The following is a 26,541-nucleotide window of genomic DNA, read 5'->3' as shown; positions in this document are numbered from 1 at the left end:
GCTATACAATAGCTCTGCTGAACTTACTCCTTTTAACTGAAATTTTAAATACTTTGATCAATGTCTCCCCAGTCTCCATCATTCCCCAGCTTCTGCCCCTTTCTACTCTCTGATGCTTTCAAGTTCAAGTTTTTAGATAATTGAGATGATGTATTAGTAGTCTTTCTGTTTCTGGCTTATTTCAGTTAGCATACTATTCTCTAGGTTCATCTATGCTATTGCAAATGATAGGATTTCCTCCTTTTAAAGCTGAATAGTTGGCTGGCACCCCGGGTTCTAGTCCCAGTTGGGGCGCCAGGTCTGTCCTGGTTGCTCCTCTTCCAGTCCAGCTCTCAGCTGTGGCCCGGGAGGGCAGTGGAGGATGGCCCAGGTCCTTGGGCCCTGCACCTGCTTGGGAGACCAAGAGAAGCACCTGGCTCCTGGCTTTGGATTGGCACAGCGCGCCGGCAACACATCAGCCAAAGCGGCCACTTGGGGGGTGAACCAATGGAAAAAGGAAGATCTTTCTCTGTCTCTCTCTCTTTCACTAACTCTGCCTGTCCAAAAAAAAAAAAAGTTGACTAGTACTCCACTGTACATAAACATACACATTTCCTTTATCTATTCACCTCCCAGAAGGCATTTAGGTTGTTTCCCATCTAGGTTGTTGTGAACAATGCTCAATGGATGTGGTTGCTGATATCTCTTTGATACACTGGTTTCATTTCTTTTGGATATTTGAGAGAGCTTTAAAAGGTTCATGGAAAATGCATATCATGACCAGAATAACTTGTATTAACTGGCTATAACATGCCTGACCAGAATCTAGTTTGAGAACCCAAGATGGAGATAAAAACAATAGTTTGGAAAAGAGTTCTTATCAAGGCCGGCGCCGCAGCTCAATAGGCTAATCCTCCGCCTGCAACACCGGCACACCGGGTTCTAGTCCTGGTCGGGGCACTGGATTCTGTCCCGGTTGCCCCTATTTCAGGCCAGCTCTCTGCTGTGGCCAGGGAGTGCAGTGGAGGATGGCCCAGGTGCTTGGGCCCTGCACCCCATGAGAGACCAGGAGAAGCACCTGGCTCCTGGCTTAGATCGGCGCTGCACACCGGCCTCAGCAGCCATTGGAGGGTGAACCAATGGCAAAGGAAGACCTTTCTGTCTGTCTGTCTCTCACTGTCCACTCTGCCTGTCAAAAAAAAAAAAAAAAAAAAAAAGAGCTCTTATCAGAGCAGCATGAATTCTGCTAAAATGGAAGGAAGAACAAGCATCAGACGGGTGGTGAGGCGAGGGAGGAAGAATGATGAAGTCATTGATATTTTGTGAAAAGTTTAGGATGATGATGCCTTAAGGAAATCAGCAGTTTGCAAAGGGTTAACTCACTTTTAGGAAGGGACATGAAGATGTTGAAGCTGGAGCCAGCAGTGACAGATCATCCACCATCAACTTGTGAGAAAAAAATTAATTTTGTTTGTGCCCTAATTGAAGAGGACTGACAACAGAAACAACAACTTCATAGACATCTCAATTGGTTCAGCTTCCATGGTTCTGCAGGCTGAAACATTAAAGCAGAGCAAATGTCTGCTTAACGGGTGCCAAAACTCTTGTGCCCAGACCAGCTGCAGACAAGAGCAAAGCTTTCAGTGGAAATTTCAAATAGGCAGGATCAAGTTCATGAGGTATTTCTTCCAAAAATTCTAACAGGAGGTAGAAGGTGGTTTTACCAGTATGATCCAAATCAGTGGCTACCAAGAGGTGGAAGCTGTCCAGTCAAAGCCTAGGTAGACTATTCATGAGCAAAGGTGACGGTAAGAGTTTATTTGGGATGCTCAAGGCATTTTACTTGTTGACCTTCTAGGGGGCAACAGATTGGAACCATCTGCTTATTAGCAGAGTGGTTTGAGAGAGTAAACCAAGACTTTAGCAGAAAAACACCTGGGAGGGCCGGCGCCGTGGCTCACTTGGTTGATCCTCCACCTGTGGTGCCGGCGTCCCTTATGGGCGCCAGGTTCTAGTCCTGGTTGCTCCTCTTCCAGTCCAGCTCTCTGCTGTGGCCCGGGAGGGCAGTGGAGAATGGCCCAAGTGCTTGGCCCCTGCACCCGCATGGGAGACCAGGAGGAAGCTCCTGGCTTTGGATCAGCATAGTTCCAGCCATGCTGGTCATTTGGGGGGTGAACCAATGGAAGGAAGGTCTTTGTCTCTCTCTCTCACTGTCTAACTCTGTCAAATAAATAAAAAAAAAAGAAGAAAAACACCTGGGAAAGCTTCACCAGCGAGTCCTCCTACCTCAACAGAACTCCTCTCATTCCTCTCATCAAATAGGGTCAATTTTATGAGCACTTCCATGGGAAATCATTAGACATAGATACCTCACAGTCCCCATTTGTCTGCTTCTGACTTCTTTTTGTCTTCTAACCTTAAAAAGCAATCTTTAAAGACATCCATTTTTCTTCACCCAATCACATAAAAAAGACTGCATTGACATCGTTGAACAGCCAGGATCCTCAATTGTTTAGGGGTGGATTAAATGGCTGGTATCGTTGCTTACAAAATACTTTGAGCTTGGTGGATCTTACATTGAGAAATAAAGTTTATATATTTTTAATCTTTTAATTCCATTTTCCATGAACAATTTGAAGCGCCCTTGTATATTAGCCAGCTTTGGGTATTTTTTTTAGAGCGATAAAAAAACAATTAATGTACCCACCAACACTTGTTTTCCCTCATCTTCTTGAGAACAGCCATTCTAACAGGTGTTCGGTGCTCTGTCACTGTGACAATTTGATTTTGTTGATAATCAGTGATGCTGAGCAGTTTTTCATGTGCCTGCTGGTCATGTGTATGGTTTCTTTTGCAAAATGTCTATCTTTTTCCCATTTTAAGACTGAGTTGTTTCTTGCATTTTCTACATTTGATGGAAGCAAGGGAACAAGGAATCACTTACATTCCTCTTAAAACTCTACTGTAAGAAGACAGTCGAGCGATTGGTCCCGGGTCCAGAGGTCTAGGCAGGAGGGGTGTGTGCTGAGGTTGCTCTGAGAACGTGAGCCCGCTCGAAGGGCAGAACTATTTTCAGCTTCTAGCTGACGATTGCCATGGAGAGACAGAAATGCAGATAAGAGGAATTTTCAACAGACACCAGATATTTTGAATATGTGTTCAATTGCCTCCTTCTCCCATGTTTTCCACCTGTCCTAATTTTGTAAACAACAACACAGAAGACCAAACAAAGCACATCTGCAGGACAGAGGTGGTACAGATGAAACTATTTTCAGACTTCTGCTCTCAAGTCTTTATTGCTTGCCTTTATCTCTCTTCTGAGTTTCTGACTCATGAGCTGATTGTTTGGTGGACCCCTAGATACTGCTGAGGTGCCTGATAAATTTATCACCCCCAAATTTATTCTCAATTCTGTAGTCATAATTTTAATAAATGGCCCCAGTTATCTAAGCTAGAAATCCACGTTATTCCTTCTCTCAGCCAATTACTGATTCTTGCTTACTTGACCTTGAACCTGTCTCTCAAAGAAATCTGGCCCTGTGCATCCCTACTACCATGTCCCTGGGCAGGCCCTCATTCACATAAACCACAGCACCAGCCCTCTAGCTGCTCTTCCTAGTTTTTATCCTCCACATGGGCCATATCGTTTCTTCTATTGCAAAGAACAACCAGTGCCGCATGTCCCCTGACAAATGAAGTCCAAGTCACTTAGCACGGTATTTAAGGTCTCCCCATCCAGCCCCGGCTCCACCTGTCTCTTGGGTGTCATTTCCTGTAGGAGACACTGGCAGTTTCAGGCGCACACTGCCTATTCCATGACTCTGGGTGTTGTGCTGCTTCCTCTTTACCAGGAACAACATCTTTGTTCTCGCCTGGCCAACTCCTACCTACCTGTTAAGAGCCCTGCTCAGGCATTACCTCCATCAGGAGCCTTCTTGATTCTTCCATGCTGTGTTAGGTCTCCTTTCTCTTTCCCGAGAACCCAGAGTTTGCCTTTATCAGGATTTTGTCCAAGCATATTCTACTCTATATTCTACCCGCATAGACATATGTGTGTGTGTGTCTCCTCCGTAACACACTACAAGCTGCTAGAAGACAGAGCTTTGATTTTAAAATGTCTGTACTCTTGGCATCTAGCACGGTGTCTGGCACATAACAGATAGTGAATGCATTTTTGCCAAAGAATTTGGACAGAATTTGTGCATGTATTGGGATGAGGGCCAATTAGGCAGGCCAGACCCCTTGCTGAGAACCCACTCTGAAGAGCGGATTTCCTAAATGGTTTCTAGGGGTTAGAGCTTCTCTTCTCCTTCCACTTCTGGGTCATTTTAGTTCTGTTTTCAGAAAACATTTATGGAGCACCTACTATCCCATGCTCGGTTTTGGATGGGACCTAGGTACCTGGACAGCTGGCCCAGGGTAGTGTGGCAGGAGGGCTTGAATTTCGGAGTCAGACATGGCTGGATTTGAATCTGTTCGACTTTGAGCAAGTTATGTAACAACGCCGAGCCTCTGTTCCTCCCCTAGCAAAATGATCACCGGAATGCGTCTCCGAAGTGTTTTGAAGATTGAACTGATCAGGAACCCCCTTGAGCTCGCCTGGTGCATCGTGAGCTCTCAGTGTTGCTCTTCCGCCACTTCAAGGAGCTCACACAAGTTTTTAAGACTCCCAGATTTGTCCACATTAGTTTTCATGGCAACGGCAGAGTCCTGTGGCCATGGCACTGTCAGCCAGGTCGCCCAGGAGAGGGAGACGTCAGCAAACCCTTCACAGGACAACACGGCTCGTTTCTGATCGGGATGCTAAAGTCTTTCCTCTTTCTCCCAGGCCTCCCGCCTCCCTGCCGCCGGCCTTCCGGCTGCTCCTCTCTTTTATGCCTCTGCCTCCTTCCTGACCGCGCGCTCTAAAACCTCTCCTGAAACATATTCAAAGCCGTGACTGCATCTGCTTTTGGCATCAGCCAATTAGCCCCCATTGTAAGGTCGTAATATGCTTCCCGGAGAAGTGGTGTGGACTGTCGCGTGCTCTCATTCGGTGCTGCCTCCTCCCACCGTGTGGAAAATGTAACAATAGCCCTTCAGGCCAGCTGAAAGTAGCCTGGGCTGCAAGAGCTTTCCGGAGGCCATCTGCCACCCCCTCCATCAGCACTCCAAAGAAAAGAGAGCGAGGGCCTTGTGTTTCGTCTCTTCCTCCATTATAATACAGGCTGGAGAGGGAAACAGGCTTGCGGCCACCGGGCTCAGAGAAACGCTGGGCATGGCGGGGATCTGCTCTGAAGGGAGCTGGGGTTTGGAGCCCGGCGTTGCAGCCAGCATCACACGCCCAAGTGTCTGCTGCACGGCTGTCAATAGCTTAGCTGGGTGACGCTGCACATGACAGTCCCAGAGTTGGGGCTTCTTGAAACAAGCACGTGAGGCTGCACCAAGTGCTGGCCCAGCGTGGGCTGTGCAGGAGGCCAGCGAAGCTCCTCTCTGTCATCTTTATTTATAACCTCCAATGAATTGGGCCATGAATAGTCACGTAAAAGGTTCTTGAGGGCTGACGTTGTGGCATAGCAATTAGGCTGCCACTGTTGATGCCGGCATCCTATATTGAAGTACCAGCTCCAGTCGCCAGCTGCCCTGCTTCTGTTTTTGACACAGCTCCCTGCTAATATGCCTGGGAAGGCAGCGGAAGATGGTGTAAGTACTTGGGCCCTTGCCAACCATGTAGAAGACCTGGATGGAGTTCCTGACTCTTGGCTTCAATCTGGACAAGACCTGACTGTTGCGGTCATTTGGGGAATGAGCCAAGGAAGGTAGGATCTCTCTTTTTCTGTCTCTCACTCTCACTCTTTCTCTGTCACTCTGCCTTCACATAAATAAATTTTAAAAAATCTTATTAAAAAAGTAAATACATTTTTAAACATGTATTTATTTATTTGAAAGGCAGAATTACAGAGAGGCAAAAAAAAAAAAAGAGGTCTTCCATCCACTGGTTCACTCCCCAAATGGCCGCAATGGCTGGAGCTGAGCCAATTTGAAGCCAGGAACCTGGAGCTTTTCTGGGTCTCTCACATGGATTCAGGGGCCCAAGGACTTGGGCCATCTTCTACTGCTTTCCTAGGCCATAGCAAAGAGCTGGATTGGAAATGGAGTAGCCGGGACTCGAACTGGCACCCATATGGGATGCCGGCACTGCAGGCAGTGGCTTTACCTGCTACACCACAGTGCCAGCCCTTAAATAAAATTGTTAATAAATAAACCTGTCAGGCATCCTTAAAGGTGTCAGAACAGATTGTCTCTAGCAGTGTGGAAATGGTTTTTGTGATGGAGTCAAACAAGCATATTGGTTCTGCCAGCAACGACAGGAAGTTTCATCAAATCTTAATTGGCCTTTGGATCCCTCTCAGAATGGATAATGACATTGGCAAGGTGGAACGTCTGTTGCTGTGAGCCGACGACAATGTGGACAGTGGCATTAGGAAGGTCTCCCCTGGCCCAGGAAAATGCCTTTGAGACTTAGCTAAGACAATCAATAAGAAAAAGGAGGTTAACCCCCTTCTCAACAGCTCTGAGAGTGCTGTGGCTCTGAGGTCACTAATGTATCGCTAGCCATGCTAAGTGCACTTCCTGTGACAACCTCTCCAATCAGAAGAAATCCACGTCACTGAAATAAATCATCTAGCCCAATGCAAAAGCAAGTTTTAATAAACAAGCCCAACAAATGGAGTGTGAAGGCACTAGCTAAATGTTTTCAGTAATCTAGAGTGTTCTAATATTCTCATCAAAGGATAAGTATTCATGTTTTGACTCTTCTTTAAAAAGACAAAACCATCCATCAGTTGCATTGTATCAGCAATGTGGTTTTTCTTCTTCATTTGATTAACACAAAACAAAGGCAGGAGTTAAAATGTTTGCATGTTGAATTGATGTGGAATCCATGATTGTGCTGCTTTCTTTTTCCAGAGGAGATCCCCAAACTCAGGGGTGAGTTTGATGTACCTGAGTTTGTGAGTAATGAGATGCTGACCTTTTGCAGGGCGACCTCCTGTGGATGGGGGCAAGGTGAGGACTCCCTAACAAAGGCTCCCGTTGGATTGGCTCGGCTTTGATCACACTTCTCCTCACAGGCTCCATTCTGCCTGACTTGTGCAGAATTTGGAGGGCACAGCCTGGTTTCCCTGGAGACCCCATGGTTCTCTTTGCTTTCACAGGTAGTCTGGAGTACAGCAAGCAGGAGGACATCAGCCTCAAAAGCACAGGAAAACTAGACGCATTAGATTACTATTGTAGGGCTTCCCGACCCTGGAAATACCAAATCTCAATGACCCAAAAGTTTTGAGTTGACCCTACTGGAAATATGTATGCCAGTCACAGAACTAGAGTTACTACAAAAGCTGTTTCAGGAAAACATGCTGGGCTCGCTTAGATAGACTTCAATTTTCATTTTCAATTCTCAACACTGCAAACATAAGGGACTCAGGGGAAGCCACTGTGAGTAGTGTCCATAGGGAGCGCACTGTGGTCCCTCTCCGCCTGCCTCTTTTAGTGACCTGGGCCTTCCTGAGATACATGCAGTCACCTGCTGGCTCTTTCAGCCCCTTCCCATTTACTTCCTTAATCAATCATTGTTCCCTTGTTCCTCCACACTTGGATGTTTCAGTATCAGCTGAATGACTTTGGCTCTTGGTACTCAGCCATACGCATGCGTGGTTCTCATTGCTGGTAGCTTGATGTTAGCAAAACCAGTTTGCAAAAGCTTGTGTTTGAAAATGTATTCATCTTTTCTTATCTCTCCTGTGAATCTTCGTTGCACCACCTTTCCCTAGCAGACAAAAGGCTCCACTATGATGAGTTCATCCATACGGATATTTAGTTTCATTTTCATCTTTGGTTGCAAGGTTAGTGGGTTTTTCTAAGTTCCTGAAAGCTATGTAGAAAGCTGCATTTACAAAAATGTTTAGAAGGTTTTTCCAAAGATGTTTCTTTATCATCTTTTTAAAAAAATTTTTGCAAATTTGAATGACTTGGAGCTTTGTGCTGTTACAATGTTTGGTAACTTATATAGTGAGTTCTTGTGCCTTTTACTTTGGGTCCTTTTTGTACACAGTGTAAAGATGGAATTTCTGTAACTACAATGTTACTGGTGCATAATTTTTACAGAAGATTTATTTCCTTATTTGAAGGTCAGAGTTACAAAGAGGGAGAGGGAGAGGCAGAGGCAGAGGCAGAGATAGAGAAGTCTTCCATCTGCTGGTTCACTCCTCAAAGGGCAACAACAGCCAGGGCTGTGCCAGTCTGAAGCCAGGATCCAGGAGTTTCTTCTGGGTCTCCTATGTAGGTGCAGGGGCCCAAGCACACGGGCTATCTTTCATTGCTTTCCCAGGCTATTAGCAGGGAGCTGGAATGGGACTCAAACCTGCAACCATATGGGATGACATAGCGCCAGCCCCAATTGCTATATACTTTGAGAAAGTCTTAAATTTGCAGTGCCTGTTCACCCCTAAACTTCTCATCCAGACCTTCTTTGACTCTGACCATCCAGCACATACTTGGCCAGGGACAACCTGTATGTCAAAGAACACTTTTTTTGCAGAATGTTATATATATATGCTATACACACACACACACACACATGCACACACTACTTAATTGTAAGTTGGGACATTATCTCTTTTTTTTTTTTTTTTGGACAGGCAGAGTTAGACAGTGAGAGAAAGAGACAGAGAGAGAAAGGTCTTCCTTCTGTTGGTTCACCCCCCAAATGGCCGTCATGGCTGGCGCACTGTGCTGATCCGAAGCCAGGAGTCAGGTGCTTCCTCCTGGTCTCCCATGCGGGTGCAGGGCCCAGGGACTTGGGCCATCTTTTTTTTTTTTTTTTTTTTTTTTTTTTTTTTTTTTTTTTTTTTTGACAGGCAGAGTGGACAGTGAGAGAGAGAGAGATAGAGAGAAAGGTCTTCCTTTGCTGTTGGTTCACCCTCTAATGGCTGCCACGGCCAGCGCACTGCAGCCGGCGCACCGTGCTGATCCGAAGGCAGGAGCCAGGTGCTTCTCCTGGTCTCCCGTGGGGTGCAGGGCCCAAGCACTTGGGCCATCCTCCACTGCACTCCCAGGCCACAGCAGAGAGCTGGCCTGGAAGAGGGGCGACTGGGACAGAATCCGGCGCCCTGACCAGGACTAGAACCCGTTGTGCCGGCGCCGCAGGGTGGAGGATTAGCCTAGTGAGCCGCGGCGCCTTGGGACATTATCTTTTTTACATCTTGCTATGAAAGGAATTAGGCAAATTCATAGCCAATGGAGCACTTTTTTAAAAAGGCAAACTGAGTATTTGTTTTTGCCAAGTTCCAATGATTATGAGTTTAAGGGTTTTGTTGTTAAACCTTTTTTGAAGGAGGCAGAGCTACTTTTTTGAAGGAGGCAGAGATGTTGGAGAAAGACGACTAATCAGAGGTCATTCTAGTTTTCTGTAGATTCTAAGTTCTGATGAAATTTGAAAATCATTTTTTTGGGGGGAACCTCAGTTAATTTTTCTTGACACAATATTATCTTTAAAATAACCCACACTCATCACAAATGAAACTAGGAGAGTAACAAAAATAAATATTTGGAATAAGCCCATATTTTAATAACTTGTCACATATCTCTTAAATGAATAATGGTAATAAGAAACATTTACTAAGAACTTAGTATGTGCCTGTCATGGTGCTAAGAATTTCACATTAATTATCTCATTTACTCCTCAGAAACATCACGGGGTAGGTATTATTGTCCCTGTTTTTCAGATTGAACACTGGGGTTCAGAAAGATTTAGCAACTTGTATACAAAGTAGGTCTGTGTGACTCCCAAGCCTTTGTCAAATGACAGTGTCTTGGAATAGAAATTACTAGATAGATAGCATAACTGATTAGGCAGAAGCAATAAGGCGCCTGCACTGCAGGTATTGAATAATGAAATATGGTCCTGCAGTTATGTTATGAGGTCAGTGTTTCAAAAATGTAATCACAGAATCACAGGGCAAGAAGAGCCCTAGAGGCTTTCCAGAAGTATTGGTATAAGCTCAAACAAGAAAGGTAGTATATAATATTGCATATGTGTGTGATTGCAGCCATGTAAGAGTAATTTATGTATATGGATGAGCAAAGGAAGAGAACATGGGGAACTGAATTTATTGGTGTGAAGGGATTATATGTTGTTGGGTTTTCCTGTTATGTTTATGCAATCTTTTCTTAAAAATTAGATTAACACTAGTTTTTCCTAATACACACAAGTAAGCATTGATCCTAACCTGGGTGCCAATTTCTAGATGCATGTGAAAATACCAGTGGTTGGATTATGTACATCTATACAAATACCTCCACTGCCTTTTGCATTTTTTGTGATGCGTGTGAGAAGTTATCTTAGAAAAATACAATGTAGAAAGTGGCAAATTTATCTGTAGGATTCACAGGGAATGGCAGGGAACAAGGGAGATAAGATATAAACTGTGAATGCCATCATTCAACACAACCAAATTTTATTTAATTTTATCTTTCTAGTTTGAAATGACCTCCAACTACAGAAAATTTGCAAGTTCCCTAAAAAGGATTCTTTTTTTTTTTCCTGAATTATTTGAGAGTAGCTTGCTAGCCTAAGAGTCCATCATCCCTAGATACTCTAGTGTGTGTTTCCGACCAGCAGGGACTGTCTCCTTCATGATCACGATCTAACCAACAGCACCAGGAAAATCGCATTCACACATTACTCTCTCACCTGATCTGTCAAGCCCACCTAAGTTTCGCCAGCTGTCTGGCTGATACCTTGTACAGCAAAAGTGTCCAGTTCAGAATCATACTTTCATTGCCCCTTGAATCTCCATCAATCAAGAACAATTTCTCAGTCCATAATTGACTTTCATAACCTTGGTAATTGTAAAGACTACAGGGCAGCTATTTCATAAAATGTTCCTCAATTTTGTGTTTGTCTAATGTTTTCTCATGAGCAATAAGTTAGGCCAAAGTGCTGCAGCAGTGTTCTTCTTACATCCTATCAGCTTGTTCTCTCAAGTTACCAGCGAGGTGACCTTTGATCCCTTAGCAGTTGGGAAGCATTTTCAGGGGTGATATATAAATATTCCTTTTCGCACCAACCTATTTTTTTTATTGAAACAGGTAGAGTTATAGACAGCGAGAGAGACAGAGAGAAAGGCCTTCCTTCCGTTGGTTCACCACCCCCCAAAATGGCCGCTATGGCTGGAACTGCGCCAATTCGAAGCCAGGAACCAGGTGCTTCTTCCTGGTCTCCTATGCGGGTGCAGGGCTCAAGCACTTGGGCCATCCTCCACTGCACTCCCGGGCCACAGCAGAGAGCTGGACTAGAAGTGGAGCAGCTGGGACTAGAACCGGCACCCATATGGGATGCCGGTGTCGCAGGCAGAGGTTTAACCAAGTAAGCCACGGTGCCGGTCCCTCGCACCAAACTATTTGTTTACATCAGAATAAACTCTTGGTTTTTCTAATTTATTGGGTGGGTTATAAGCCTTGGTTTATCCTTAGAGAAGGTGAGGAGGAAGAGCTGCATAGTATCTTAAAATAGTTTCTGTACCGTATTGACTTCTAAAATAGTTATTCTATAATTTTATCATGTAAAAATAGTATTTCAAACAAATACATAGAATCTATTCCCACTGCCTTGAATTATTCACATGATCGGGAATATTCACTCCATTTCTTCTTCTCCTGACTCCAAATTTATCTCCAGTAGAGATAGGGCAGCATGACAGCAAAGGAACACAGACTATTCTGTTATTCATGCACCTGGTTAACAAATATTCGATGAGCAGCTGAGCTGTAGAAGGCACTTGATGCAGGCTCTACATTCAGTGTGTGGTTAGGGTCTCTGGCTGGCTGCCCCCTGCAGTGAATGGCCGTTGGATGCAAGGCTGATCTCCCCAGAATCAACCTTAATTGCTCTCAGGAGATAGGCTGTTTATAAACTAAGCACGGGCACTCTCACACGGATTTTCAATCCACAACTCACATTGGGACTGTGACATAAACGTCTCCGTATCAGGTAGCAGTTTGACAAGATGGTGACATAGAACAGTGCTGTCTGTTGTGTCACTACACTGCTTCTCTTAGCCTTTCCTCCTGCATTGGCTTTAAGAAACACACCTCATCACACTTGGTCCCATCATTCCAATAGAAGCTGATGAGTGTCAGTGTCTTTAGCGTGTTCTGCCTCTTGCCTCCTCTCTTACTTTCTCTTCCTTCTCTTTGCAAAATGGTTTATCTGCCTGTCCTTTGCCTTTGCCTAGCCTCTATCTTTATTCTTTTAAAAACATTTATATGGGGCCAGTGCTGTGGCACAGTGGGTTAAAGCCCTAGCCTGCAGCTCTTTCATCCCAGATGGGCCCCAGTTTGAGTTCTGGCTGCTCCACTCCCAATCAAGCTCCCTACTAATGCACCTGGGAAAGCAGTAGAAGATGGCCCAAATCACTGAGCCCCTGTACCCACGTGGGAGACCCGCAATAAACTCCTGGCTCCTGGCTTCAGATTGGCTAAGCTCCGGCCACTGTGGCTATTTGGGGAGTGAACCAGCTGATGGAAGATCTCTCTCTCTCTGCCTCTCTCCACCTCTCTCCATAACTCTGTCTTTCAAATAAATAAAATGAATCTTTAAAAAATTAAAAAAGTATTTATTACTTATTTGAAAGGCAGAGTTATAGAGAGGGAGAGACAAAGAGATCTTCCATCTGCTGCTTTACTCAAATGGCTACAGCAGCTGGGGTTGGGTCAGGCCAAAGTCAGGAGCCTGGAACTCCAACCAGGTTTCCCACATGGGTGGCAGGTGCCCAAGCACTTGGGCCATCTTCTGCTGCTTTCCTAGGAGCATTGGTAGCTAGATGGATCAGAAATGGAGCAGCCAGGGCTTTGGTGCCCATATGGGATGCCAGTAACCTAACATCTTAACCTGTTAAACCACAACTCTGGCCCCTGTTTATTTACTTGAGAGATGGAGATGAAGAGGGAGAGAGAAAGGGAGAATGAGAGAGGGAGATCTTCCATTTCTCTGGTTCAGTCCCCAAATGCTCACAACAGTCAGGACTGGGCCAGGCTGAAGCCAGGAGCCAGGGGCTCCATCCAGGTTTCCCACACAGGTGGCAGGGATCTAAGCATTTGAGCCATCATTTGCTGCCTTTCAGAGGATGCATTAGCAGGAAGCTGGAAATGGACATGGAACTCAAATGCAGGCACTCCAGCATGAAATGCAGCTATCTCAAACAGCATCAAACAGCTGGGCCAAACACCTGTCCGAGTGACTGTGTTCTACCCTCCCCCTCTTCTGCCTTCTCCCCTCTCCCCGGATCCAGGTGTTCTTGGGTCCTCCCCTGTCACCCCTGATCTCACAGCCTGACCTTTGCACACTTTGCCCCACTGGCCCCACCACTGACTGCCTTCCCTATTGTATTGAAGGATGGCTTAAAGGTTTAGGGATAAAGTAACACATCACTAATCTAGGTTGAATCATTTGTTTAAATATTTATTTTATTTATTTGAAAGACAGAGTTATAGAAAAAGAGAGAGATTTTTCATCTACTGGTTCACTCCCCAGGTGGCCCCAATGGCCAGGGCTAAGCCAGACTGAAGCCAGAAGCCAAGAAGTCCTTGGGTACAGGGACCCAAGGACTTGGGCCATCTTCCGCTGTTTTCCCATTAGCAGGGAGCTGCATCAGAAGTGGAGCAGCATGGTCCCGAATCACTACTCATATGGGATGCCAGTGTCACAGGCAGTGGCGGCTTTATACGCTATACCACAACACCGCTCCCAATTGAATACTGTTTTTAGAAGTTTAGCTTCTTAAGCACATAGAAAAGGAAGTCTTTATCTCATATTTGCATTTACACACTTATAATCTACATTACTGTATATTACAATCATTCTAAGTCCATTAACTTCATATACAAACACTAAGATTATGGTTAATATTTCCTGTGTTTATTATCCACTTATGGAATATGCCTTTCCTTAGTAATCAAGTAATAATTCAGTCTCCAAGCTCTGGACTTCAAGTCCCAAGCATCGAATCCTGGCTCATCTCATCCAGCTGTGGCAACACGGAGCCAGTCATTTCACCTCTCTAGTTTCCTCCTCTGGTTAATGAACAACTGTGTGGTCTGAGCAGGTCTAATGACGGGGTCTGCAATATCGGCAGCATTTTTAGCCTGGGTTCTGAATGGGAACTAAGCTCTCATAAAGAACCCATCATATGCAATGAATCACACTTTTTTCCTTTTTTTTTTTTTTTTTTTTTTTGACAGGCAGAATTAGACAGTGAGAGAGAGAGAGAAAGGTCTTCCTTCTGTTGGTTCACCCCCAAATGGCCGCTAGGGCCGGCGCGCTGTGCCAATCCAAAGCCAGGAGCCAGGTGCTTCTCCTGGTCTCCCATGGGGTGCAGGGCCCAAGCACTTGGGCCATCCTCCACTGCACTCCCGGGCCACAGCAGAGAGCTGAGCTGGAAGAGGAGCAACCGGGACAGAACCGGCGCCCCAACCAGGACTAGAACCCGGGGTACCGGCGCTGCAGGCGGAGGATTAGCCAAGTGAGCAGCAGTGTAGGCCTCCTTATCTCTTGAAAGAAATTAGCTATATGCCGGCCTTGGAGAACTGAAAAAGTGCTCACGCAAATCGTTGTCTGTGTTCATTTGAGGAAATCTGGTTGAGAAAGGATACAATTGTTAGGTAGAAAATTCCCTTTGGAAAACTGGACGAAATTTACTTGGACTACTTAAATTTTAAGAAAAAGGAAGAATAATCTATATTCCTACCATTTAAAATATTCATTTGGACCAACAGGTCTTCAAATTATTATAGCTGTTAATATTGCCTGTGTGGAGATGAAGTGAAACTCCACTAGTATTTGAGACATGTACATTAGTTTATATTTTCCATTCAGTACTTTTTCGTTACAAATGAGAGCAATGTCTTTGTTCTGATTTTTGCTGTATAACAGCTTGCCCAAAACTTAGCACTGTAATACAACAGCCATTGTATTTTATTTGCAGCTGTGTGGCTGAGCAGTTCAGGAAGAGCCGAGCTGGGCAGTTCTCCCTTAAGGGTCTCTCTACCACAGAGGTCAGATGTCGGCCAGGGCCGCAGTCATCTCAAGTTTAATGGGCTGGATGTGCAGACGGCTCAGTCACGTGGCAGACTGGATGCTGGCTGTTGGCAGGGAACCATCTGGCGCTGTGCAGTAGAGCACCTTCAGGATAGTGGTCTCAGGGGAGCTGTGTCTTTTCTTGGTGTCTGTTTCTCCTCCGGAGCAAGAGTTCTAAGACCGTCAGGTGAGGTTGTGTGGCCTTTTATGACAATTCCTAGAAGTCACTTGTCACTTCCATCACACACTCTGAGTTGATGCAGTCCCATACCTGCTCAGGTTCAAGGTGAGGGAACATGAGAGAGGATGGCAAAGAATTTGCAACCACTTGAAAAATCAGTCTTCCAGGCACACTTGAATGATGATTTACATCCTTTCAAACTGTCATCTTTCTACATGGTCCATGTGTCCACCCCCGCCTCAGCCCTCCTGGGAAAACCTCTCCTAATAGGACTTCACACTCATGGAGGTGTGGATGAGACAAAACTCCTGGGGCCGGTACTTTAGGTTCTCTGGCCCCTCTCACAGAGAGGCAGATTCTCTGTTGCACACTCACCCGAGATCCCAGAGTGGTACAGGGATGGGAGAATGTCAGTACAGGAGTATCTTCAGCACAAAACTCTAAGCCACAGCCAGCTACCTGGGTCCATCCACACATCCACACCAGCAGGCAGGCGGAGCGCTGGAATGCAGGCAGCACTAGTCTCAGTTCTATTCCTGTGGTGAGGCTTCCAGCACTTGAGTCCCTTCACTCCCCGGATGCTCACTTTCCACCCATGATGAAGGCTGACAAACCCTCTGAGAGATCATTCAACTCAAAAGTGGATTCTCTGCAGAGCCACCAGTGTACACAAATCTCTGTGCATACAAATGTTCATTCTAGCCGGTGCCGCGGCTCACTAGGCTAAACCTCCACCCTGCGGTGCCGGCACACCGGGTTCTAGTTCTGGCTGGGGCACTGGATTCTGTCCCGGTTGCCCCTCTTCCAGGCCAGCTCTCTGCTGTGGCCAGGGAGTGCAGTGGAGGATGGCCCAGGTGCTTGGGCCCTGCACCCCATGGGAGACCAGGAGAAGCACCTGGCTCCTGCCATCGGATCAGCATGGTGCGCCGGCGGCGGCGCTCTGGCCGCGGCGGCCATTGGAGGGTGAACCAACGGCAAAAGGAAGACCTTTCTCTCTGTCTCTCACTGTCCACTCTGCCTGTCAAAAAAAAAAAAAAAAAGTAGTTCATTCTGTAAGTAGAAAATGTCACTAAATGAAGGATAAATTTTGAACAGAAAAGTAAACTTTGGGAAATAGAAGTTTGATTTTGAATCAATATTGCCACTAGAGGTCACTAGCACACCACTTCAAAGAGAATATATATGCTCGCATCTCCAACAGCGGGTCCTCCATGGACCCTACTTGGCTTGCAGGGCATTTCAGTTTCACACGAATATCTCCTGGCAGTGTTATGATGAGGTGGTAGCCGATGTCACTCGAGGTCGTGTCCCATACATGCCTGATGTTCTGGAAGGGGGAAGAAAAACCATCGGAACAATAAGGAAAATGACTTCTTTGGCTTTTTCACCTCCTCACTGGGCTGCAACAAGGGACAGTGTGACAGCTCAAAGGTGCAAAAGCACTGCAGAAATCCAGGGTCCATTTGATGCAGGACAGACGTATCTGCCTGGAGTGGCAGGGAAAACATAAGGACCTGGAGCAGAACTGTCAGTCATTCAGCCAATATTCCTGGACATCCTGGCACTGGGGCTGGCACCAGGGCTGCATTCAGGGAGAAGATTTGGTGGCTGCCTGCTAGGAGTTTAAGAAATCAAGCATGGAGGCTTGTATTCAGATCCTGAATATGCCATGCCAGGCCACCTCCCCTTGGATTTTCTCTCCTCACCTTCCTAGCAGACCCACAGGGCAGGTGCCACAACTCCCATTTCTGTCGATGTTCACTTGCATCATCCTAAGGTGATGCTAAGCCTTTTACATAAAGCTACAGGATATTTCTTCTCATCTGTGTCATGTAGTAGTGCATAAAGAAAACCTTCAATCTCCAGAGCTCAGGATTCTACCATCAACGATGAGTTGGAAGGCGAGTGAGGCTCTTGTCATAGCTTGAGGAACTACGTCTTCTCCGGGTTTAACTTGTTGGTGTCAGCCTTTAGGCCAGACCCTGAAGTCAATGCCGGGTAGGATGCAGGCACAGCTTCTCACTCCCAGCAGCAGGGTTTTCTCCAGTTTTCTGTCTTCAGTAGAGGAGGAGGAGGGCAGCCTGGCTGGAGCTCAGCTTCACACAGGTGCAGCCCTCATCTGCTTTGCTGTTCTGAATGTCAGAGTCACCAGCTGGCCTGGCAATTACTAAATTGAATTAATTGAAAACAAACTACAGGCAGGATTGTTCTGACCTCTGATTGTTGCAGAGTTTGGTCAAATAGTGAAAACAAAAAGTTGGGGGAGAGCTACAAAATGGTACTTTATTTACTGAAAAACATTATGATGAAGGTACTTAAAAAAGAACTTGTGGCCAGCGCCGCGGCTCAATAGGCTAATCCTCCACCTTGCGGCACTGGCACACCGGGTTCTAGTCCTGGTCAGGGCGCCAGATTCTATCCCGGTTGCCCCTCTTCCAGGCCAGCTCTCTGCTATGGCCAGGGAGTGCAGTGGAGGATGGTCCGAGTGCTTGGGCCCTGCACCCCATGGGAGACCAGGAGAAGCACCTGGCTCCTGCCTTCAGATCAGCGCGGTGCGCCGGCTGCAGCGCACCAGCCGTGGCGGCCATTGGAGGGTGAACCAACAGCAAAGGAAGACCTTTCTCTCTGTCTCTCTCTCTCACTGTCCACTCTGTCTGTCAAAAAAAAAAAAAAAAAAAGAACTTGTGTGAAATAGAGTTAAAAATAAGTTTATTTTGGTGCAATTTTGAAATCCATGTATATGGCTTTTCCATAATACGCATCTCCATGGTCTTCTTGATCCCTCTCCTAGGCGTGTACCTTTGACTTCTACCAAGGCTTGCTTCTTCAATCTCCAGTTAGTGCAGTTCTCTTCCTATTTGATTTTTAGACATCTCATCAACACATTATGAGAAATTTTTGTAGTTTCCCTTAAGAAATTGAATAGAAAAGGAGGAAGAAAAATGGGAACCTATGAAATAATTAAAGATGATGGAAGTTTCAGGTGATCTGCCATGGGCCTTGAGTATCCCTGCATGTCCTTGCTCATATGCCAGCGGCAGTACAGGCCCTGACCTAGCTGGTGTGTCAGTGGAGAGCAACTTAGAGGGATGAGGTAGTGAGTCTCCCTGGTTAAAAAGCAAATTTGCAGGGACGGCGCAGTGACATTGTGGGTAAAGCTGCTACCTGTGATGCTGACTTCTCATGTGGGCTCTGGTTTGGGTCTCAGGTGCTTCACTTGCAACCCACTTCCCTGCTAATGTACCTGGGAAAGCAGTAGAAGATGGCCTAAGTCCTTGGGCCCCTGCATTCACATGGGAGACCTAGAGGAAGCTCCTGGCTCCTGGCTTCAGCTGGCTGTTGCAGCCATTTGGTGAATGAACCAACAAATGGAAGATCTCATCTCTCTCTCTGACTCTTTGAAATGAGTGAATAAATCCTAAAAACAAAACAAAACAAAAAATCTTTGCTTCCACTTGCTGTAAATGCCATAGATTCCCTAAACTAAGCATTCCTCTCCTGGAGCACAGCCCACCACCTGTGTAGGCGTTTACTGGGGTCTCTGCCTCACCGTGATGGGGTCTGGGAGACAAGGTGGACAGAAGCAGATCAGCTTGAAGTTCCTGCCCCTGGTGAGCTGTAATAGAATCCATTCCTCTCTGATCCAGGCATCCTGTATTCCTGCCAGCATTCACGAGACAGGCAACTTTTAGTTTTTAAGTTGTGTAAAATCTCAGATCCTGACAGAAGCTGACCAAAGAACTCTTTTCAACTTGATTATTTTTGTCATAAATGGTTACCAGGGAAACAGATAACTATAAGAGTTATGTTTATGTATTGAAGTTAAGACAATCCCATTAATAACTTCACATCTTAGAGCCTTGCTATCAACTTTTATAAAATATTAGTTATCATCGTAACCCTCACTTCTATGAGGATGCCTTTCAAAGAATCCCTTCATACTTACTAAAAGTAGAATCCCTCAATGGTTAAGACACTGCTTAGGTCAACCACATCCCATACTAGGGTGCCTGCTTTGTTTAGTTCTGGTTCCACTCCTGATTTCAGCTTCCTGCTAATGGGCACCTTGAGAGGCAGCAGGTGGGACTCTGACATGCATGTGGGAGATCTGGACTGAGTTCCTGGCTCCTGCCTTCAGCCTGGCACAGCCCCAGCTGTTGTGGGCATTTGGTGAGAGAACCAGCAGATGGAGATTCCTGTCTGTCTCTCTCTTTCAAACACGGTTTTTAATTTAAAAACAAAAACAACAAAAACAAACCCAAAAACCAGAAGCCCTTTAATGCTCCCAGATCCGAATGATTAGTGTTGATTCAAAACCAGGTTATTTTAATAAAAATTTAGTGTAACACATACCCAACTGAAATGGCTGAAAGTGTTGACTTGTGTATAGAAAATCAGAGAATCACAAAATCCTAAAAAGCTGGAATGGGGAGGCACGAAGATAACTCCCTGAGAAAATGTGCTTTGAGAATCCGTGGCATGGCAAGCAGGGTGCTAGCCATCGGACAAAATCAGACATCAAAGAGGAAGCACCCAACATAACTCACTGGTAGTATTACTTGACAAAGTTTCAATGCTATTTTACATCAGGTTACAGGACCTAAATTAACTTCATTCCAAGTCCTCATTTGAGGAAGAGGAGTCTATAGTAATCAACTCATCTCCCACTGTCTTGTTACTCATTTCAAATATTTGGATGCTCTTTAGTATGTAGGTCTTAATGGAGACCAAACTAAACCTCTGTGTCAATGAATGAATGAAGAATTGAATGAACAACTCTAGGCTGAACCAGAACCAGAGCCCAGGATTCTTCTGGTAACCAATGCTTGCTGCTTGCTTGTTGAGAGGTCAGGGTTCTCCGGATCAGTCACTTCCATACCAGTATCATATTTTTGGCCACATTAATTTAATGGTATAGTTAAAGTTATTTTTAAATTAGCTTCGTTCTAAGTAATAGTATCTGCAATTGAGGGTTAATGGCCTAATTAATATTATTCTACTATAATAAAGTAACTATTTAACTAATTTTACAAGCTCATCTTGTACATCTTAGAGGTTCATCAATCTTTGAGAAACACTGATTGGAAAATACTTTGTCTAGAAAAAACTAAGCACCAAGACCACACAGACTCGTTCCTGGTTGTTTATATTTTTGACATAAAGTTTAAAGCTTGATTTCATGGAGGCCTTAAAGATCTGAATCCTCAATTGAGAAGCCCTCTAAAAATATACTGGTAATTTCTTACAATTTCTCCATCTGTTGAACAACCGAGTGAAGCTAATTTGATTAAATTAGCCAGCTTTTGGTTCTTATCAGGAAATTATAATTTTGAGAAAAGTATAGATGGATTTAATTTGCCAAATAGCAGTATGATGTACTGCTAAGTATAGTATACTGTACTGTAGTATACTATTAAGCCTGCTTTTGAAATTGTTTCAACAAATAGGATGCATTCTTTAATCACAACATTCAAGACAGCATTCATTCTCCAATGAATTCACTAACCTTTCAAAAGAAAAAAATAAGTAAAAAGGAAAATGTTGAGTTCTTATTTAGGAATGAAATGAAATGTTTCGCAGATTAATGAGCTTAAGTATCAGGGAACACACCTGGTTACACTTGAAAGTTATCAAAATGCCTCCATTTAGCATATTTCACCTTAAAATATCCACAGTATGTTTAGAATCCTCTAATTACTTAAGACAGAAGTTTTTTATGTGCATGATTGGGTGTGTCAGAACAGAACATCAAAATGATTTTTAAAGTTCTCCATTTTATTATTTATCATTTCTTTCCTTTAACTCATTGCCTTATAACAATTTCAATTTAGCATTCCTCTTTTTATTTAGAAAATTTTAATTTTGTGCTTTTATTTGGATGAACTATGATATCAATATTCGTATATTCCAGATTACATGAATGATTACCTTATAATCAAGCGTTTCTATGCAGTGTCCATGATTTTTATTTGTGCTTGTATCTTTTCCTTATTCAGAAGAAGGGAACTTTTTGCAACTAAGTTTTTAAATTATTTTACTGAAATTTTGTATAAGATCAATATATAGTTTAGGGGATGGTCACTTCATGAACAATTTGCAAAAGTTTCAATTCCCTTGTTATGTCCATTTAGGTTACTACACTTTTTTGCCACCTTTTTTTGTTTCAAGGTTGTTATTGTTTTTCTATTCACTTAAGGGCAGATCTTAACAGTTACACTCTTATCAAAGTTGTAACATTTTGTGAATAATATATTTCTCTCTAACCTAAATTTTATCCTTTTTATTCTACCCTTTTAAGATAGTTTTCTAATATACTTATATATGTTTGTTGGAGAGAGAGAGAGAGCTTCCATCTATTGGTTCATTCCTCAAATGCCTGCAACAGCCAGGGCTGGGGCAGGCTGAAGCCAGGAGCCCAGAACTCCATACAAGCCTCCCACGTGGGTGGCAGGACCCAAGTAGTTGGACCATTACCCACTGCCCCCCAAAGTGTGCATTGGCAGGAAGCTGGATAGGAAGCAGAGGCAGGACTTGAATAAGGTACTCTGCTATGGGATGCAGGTAGCCCAGGAGGTTGGTTAAACAGCTGTGCTTCACTGCCAGCCTATCTAAAAATGTCTTTTAAATTTTAAGTTCTCTAGCAAACACATGTTTGGTTCTGGAATTTTGAAGAGGTAAACACTCTCAACCATATTTAATCTCAAAATTTTCTTGGCATTTAAAAAATAGCTTTATCATCTAAAGTAAAGCTGTTTTTCTGTTTTCTAAAATGTGTATTTATAAACATGCAAGCTTCAGGTTTTCTTTTGACTTTTTTTCCCCCTCAGAGCAATTTATTTGTTTGAAAAAAGGCTTTGTTTGTGTGTTGTTTTTTGTTCTGTAGTGTTTTCCATGGCTGGTTTACTAATTTTATCCTGGGGATAGATTAGATGTATTTGTCCTCTGCATTTGCTGTTAAATTGCTAGTTGATGGGCTTGATCAAACAGGGTGCAATTTTCTTTCTTTCCATGTTTACTGACTTCATAGGTAGGAAAGTAAATGACATGTGACTGTGTCTCTTTGTGATGTTAATGATGTTGATACTCAGTGTCTAGATCATTGTTTCCTTTCATCATTGTGTCCTTTCATTATTTCCCTCCACTCAGGGGCCTTTTTAGATGCCATCTTAATCACATTCTTCCTCCATTAAGTTGTCTTTTGCCAAACTCAGAATCCATTATTGCCTCAAATACTTTTCAGTGCCTTACAATTTTCCTTTTCTTTCTGAAACTCTGACGACACTGGTGTTCCATCTTTCTCATTCCACAGGTTTTTGATGTTTTATTCATATCTCCACCCATTTTTCTATCTATTGTTTAGATTGGATAATTTCTTTTCTTTTCAAAGATTTTACTTATTTATGGTAGAGGTAGAATTACAGACAGTGAGAGGGAGAGACAGAAATATAGGTCTTAATCCGTTGGTTTACTCCAATGGATGGGGTCAACGGCTGGAGCTGCACCAATCTGAAGCCAGGAGCCAGGAGCTTCTTCCAGGTCTCCCACGTGGGTCCAGGGGCCCAAGGACTTCAACTGCTTTCCCATCCTCTACTGCTTTCCCAGGCCATGGCAGAGAGCTGGATCAGAAAAGGAGCAGCCAGAACTAAAACTGGTGCCCATATAGGATGCCGGTGCTTCAAGCCAGGGCTTTAACCCGCTGTGCCACAGCGCCAGCCCCAAGAGAGGTCTTCCATCCACTGGTCCCCTTCCCAATTGGCCGCAAGGGCTGGAGCTGCGCTGAACCGAAGCCAGGAGCCAGGTGCTTCTTCCGGGTCTCCCACGTGGGTGCAGGGCCCAAGGACTTGGGCCATAATCCACTGTTTTCCCAGGCCATAGCAGAGAGCTGGATCAGAAGAGAAGCAGCTGGGACTCAAGCTGGTGCCCATATGGGATGCTGGTGCTTCAGGCTGGGGCTTTAACCCACTGCACCATATTGCCAGCCCCAATACCACAGTTTCAAAAAGTGCTTTAAAATAGAATTGCCAGGAGCAGGAGTGGTATTGACCCAACATATTAAGTCACCACCTGACATACTAGCATCCCATATTAGGAATGCCAGTTCGTGTCCTGGCTGCCCCACTTCTGATCTAGCTCCCTGCTAATGTGCCTGGGAAGGCAGCCAATGATGGATTAAGTATTTGGCCCTAGCCACACATGTGGGAGGCCTAGATGGAGTTCCTGGCTCCTGGCTTTGGTCTGACCCAATCCCTGGTGTTGTGGCCATTTGGAAATGAATCAGCAGATGGAGGATCTCTCTTACTCTGCCTTTCAAATAAATAAATAAAGTAAAAATTTTCAAAAAAGGCAAAATGGGATTACCACGTGATCCAACAATTCCATTTTGAGAAAAACTAAAAACATGATCTCAAAGATGTATTTGCACACACATGTTCATAGCAGCATTAGTCATGATGGCCACAAAGAGAAAAAGCATAAGCATCCATCGACAGATGAATGGATAAACAACGTTTGGTATATCCGCACAATGGAGTACTATTCAGGAAATTCTACCATGTGCTACAACATGGATGAGTATTGAGGACATAATAGTAAGTGAAATAAGCCAGTTACAAAAGGACAAATTCTGTGTGACTCCACATATACTGTGGTTCTAGTGCACTCAAGCTCACAGAGGCCGAAAGTGGAGTGGAGGTTGCCAGGAGCAGGGGGTAGTAAAAATGAGTTGTTTGATGGGTACAGAGTTTCATTGTAGGAAGATGAAGAATTCTGGGGGATCAGTTGCACAAGCTTGTGAATGGACTTAAGGCTATTGAACTTAAGAATGGTTAAGATATAACTTCATGTTGTGTGTTTCTCCACTGTTCTAGCAAAACAAAATACTTGTAATAGTCTCTCTTGATCTTGGGTGTTCTGCAGTTTCACCACTGCATGAAATTCTTTACATTAGTCCTGCTCAAGAATAAAATATCTTTGAATGTGGAGATTCAAATACTCCAATCTAGGAAAATTTTTCGCTATTATTCTTAGTTAGTTCTTAGTTATTACTCTTAGAAATTTCTTAGTTATTACTACCCACATCCATTCTTGCTATTCTGTTTTTGATATTCCTATTAGATTTTTTCCCCCCATTCATTTCAAAGACAGAGAGACAGACAGACCTGCCATTCACTGGTTCACTCCCCAAAAGCCCACAACAGCTGGGACTTGACTAAGCCAACGCCAGGAGCCTAGAACTCCCACATAGGTGGCAGGGAACCAAGTGCTGAGCCATCACCCGCTGCCTCCTGAGCAGCAAAAGTGATCAAGCCCAGACACGCTGGATTGGTATGCCAGCGTCTTACCTGCTGCAGCTGATGCTTGCCCCTACTATTAGATCTGTTTAATCCCCTACCCCCAACCTCTGCCATTTATTTAGTTTCTGCATTGCATTGTAATAAATTGCCTCAAATTGAGTTTTGTAGTCCCAGACAAATGTATGGTTCTCAAGCAGCAAGTACTAGATGTTTTCCATAATCCTTTAAAGGAGCAAGGCTATGCAGTAGCAAAACGTCAAAAAACTGGTAGGCATAGTGCTCCCTCCTACAGCTAGGGAACTTCAAAGACAGAACAATGCGCTGCTGCTGACCGCTCCTGACCACTTCGGAAAACCAGGAGGAGGCTGCTTCTGCGTCCAGTGCTAGGGTGCTTACGAACAGCATCCTGCGGGTCACAGTCCACCTCCAAGCCTGGCACACAGCACGTGTGACCTTGAACTAGGATTGTGCGCGCTCTGGGCTCCAGTTCCTGCGGGCGCTGTGAGGACCCAATAGGAGCAGGTGACAGCAGGATTGAAGTACTAGTATTTCTAGAACAGCATTAAATGGCCAGGTGTACTGTGGATTTCATGACAGGGGAAGAAAATACGGATCGGTGCACTCAGGAGCTTTCAGGATTTGGAAATAAAAATGTATGGAAAAATCTGCTTTTAAAAGTGAGCATCTGCGTAATGCCTTCGTTCTACACGCAAGCGCCCTTTTCTTGAATGTGAGGATTCCTCTCTCGCCCGGCGTTTTCATCACGTCCCCTCCTGCCGACCGTAACCGGGGTTTCCCGTCCGGTTTTCCGGACGCCAGTGTTCGGGCTCCCGTGGAGACTGCAAAGCTGTTTCGCTAGGGCCGCCTTTACGCGCTCAGCTTCGCGGCTGTACTGTCATTGGCTGTTGCCTCGGACCCGCCCACAGAGCCCTGAGCTCTGATTGGACGGCAATGTCTTTCTGTTACGGCACAGGCGGACCCTGGGGCGGCGGACAGCTAACGCGCAGGCTTGCATTCCTGAGTGGGGATTGGCGGGCGGCGGGGCGGGACTGGGCGGGACTCCTCTCTTGGCGCACGCTCTGTGGGCGGGGAGGGCGGAGCTGCCGGTGTCAGTTGGTCCAAGTCTCCTGGCCTGAGGCGTCCTCCCGATCCCTCCCCTTCCCCGGCGCCTCTAACGGAAGGTGAGGGCCGACCTGGGCCGCGGAGGGCCTGGCCCCTGGCGACTGGAGGTGCGGCCTCGGTACCGCCGAGGGCCTGGCGGGCGGGGCGGGCTGGCCGCGGCTCGGCACGCCACGGGCCGGGAAGAGCGGCCTCGGGCCTGGGCGTTTGGTGGGCGGCTGAGGCCTGGCTGCCCGCAGAGCCCCTACGCAACCTCGTTTTCTCGTCCTCTCAGCACTGGGCCCCTAGGTTCCTTTTGGCGGCCTGCTAGCCCCGTCAACAGAGCCCTTGCTCTGGGGTCGGGGCCGCCGGTTGAGCGCCCCCGGCTCTGGAATGGGACTGCGGGATGGGGCATTCGGGTGGGCTGGGACTTGCAGGAGCCTGGATGCCGGGCGAGGACGCCGAGGTGGCGAGGGAGGCCAGTGAGCGGTGCAGTCGGGGCTGGGGCATCCAGGGGCAGAAGGCTGCGCCTGGGTGTGTTTCCTCATCGGTTCTCAAGAGAACCCACTGAACAGGTATTGGGGAGTGAGGATTTGGAAAGGAGAAAGGGGTTACATTCCTGAAAGGCAGGACTTGTGTTAGGCAGTGTGTGGGTTTCAGACTGTGATGTAACAATATTAAGGACGGAGGCAATCAAGATGTTCCCCGCACCTGAGGTCCCAAAGCTAGGTGTGCTGAAGCCTGTACTCACTGATTAAAAATGTGGGTAGCCACTCTGGGCGTCCACACCCATTTAAGTCCTCATTTGGCCCAGCGGTTCCTTGATCACTGGAATTTGAAACCGGATTTACTAAATCAGAGCAAGTTGGATCTCT

At 45.4% G+C, this 26,541-nt stretch overlaps 1 protein-coding gene across 34 annotated transcripts in view; it reads left to right on the top strand.

The window, feature by feature from the left end:
* SCOC (short coiled-coil protein) overlaps positions 1 to 26,541 on the top strand; it is a 39,974-nt gene that overhangs the window by 5,667 nt on the left and 7,766 nt on the right. For 18 of the 34 annotated variants that reach the window (XM_051819489.3, XM_089302472.1, XM_002716950.6 and 15 more), the window contains exon 1: positions 25,661 to 25,749. The exons of 3 other annotated variants lie outside the window; for them this stretch is intronic. The gene's annotated coding sequence lies outside the window, so the exon portion shown is untranslated. Of the gene's footprint in view, positions 1 to 25,660; positions 26,242 to 26,541 lie in introns of those variants that run through there. 13 more of the 34 variants (XM_051819490.3, XM_089302473.1, XM_051819486.3 and 10 more) reach the window with 4 other exon arrangements.

This window comes from Oryctolagus cuniculus, chromosome 8 (assembly GCF_051225735.1).
Source record: "Oryctolagus cuniculus isolate XC-2025 breed Fujian yellow rabbit chromosome 8, ASM5122573v1, whole genome shotgun sequence".
NCBI lineage: Eukaryota > Metazoa > Chordata > Mammalia > Lagomorpha > Leporidae > Oryctolagus > Oryctolagus cuniculus.
The sequence above is the reverse complement of the archived record's forward strand: the minus strand, read 5'-3'. Positions and strand labels throughout refer to the sequence as shown.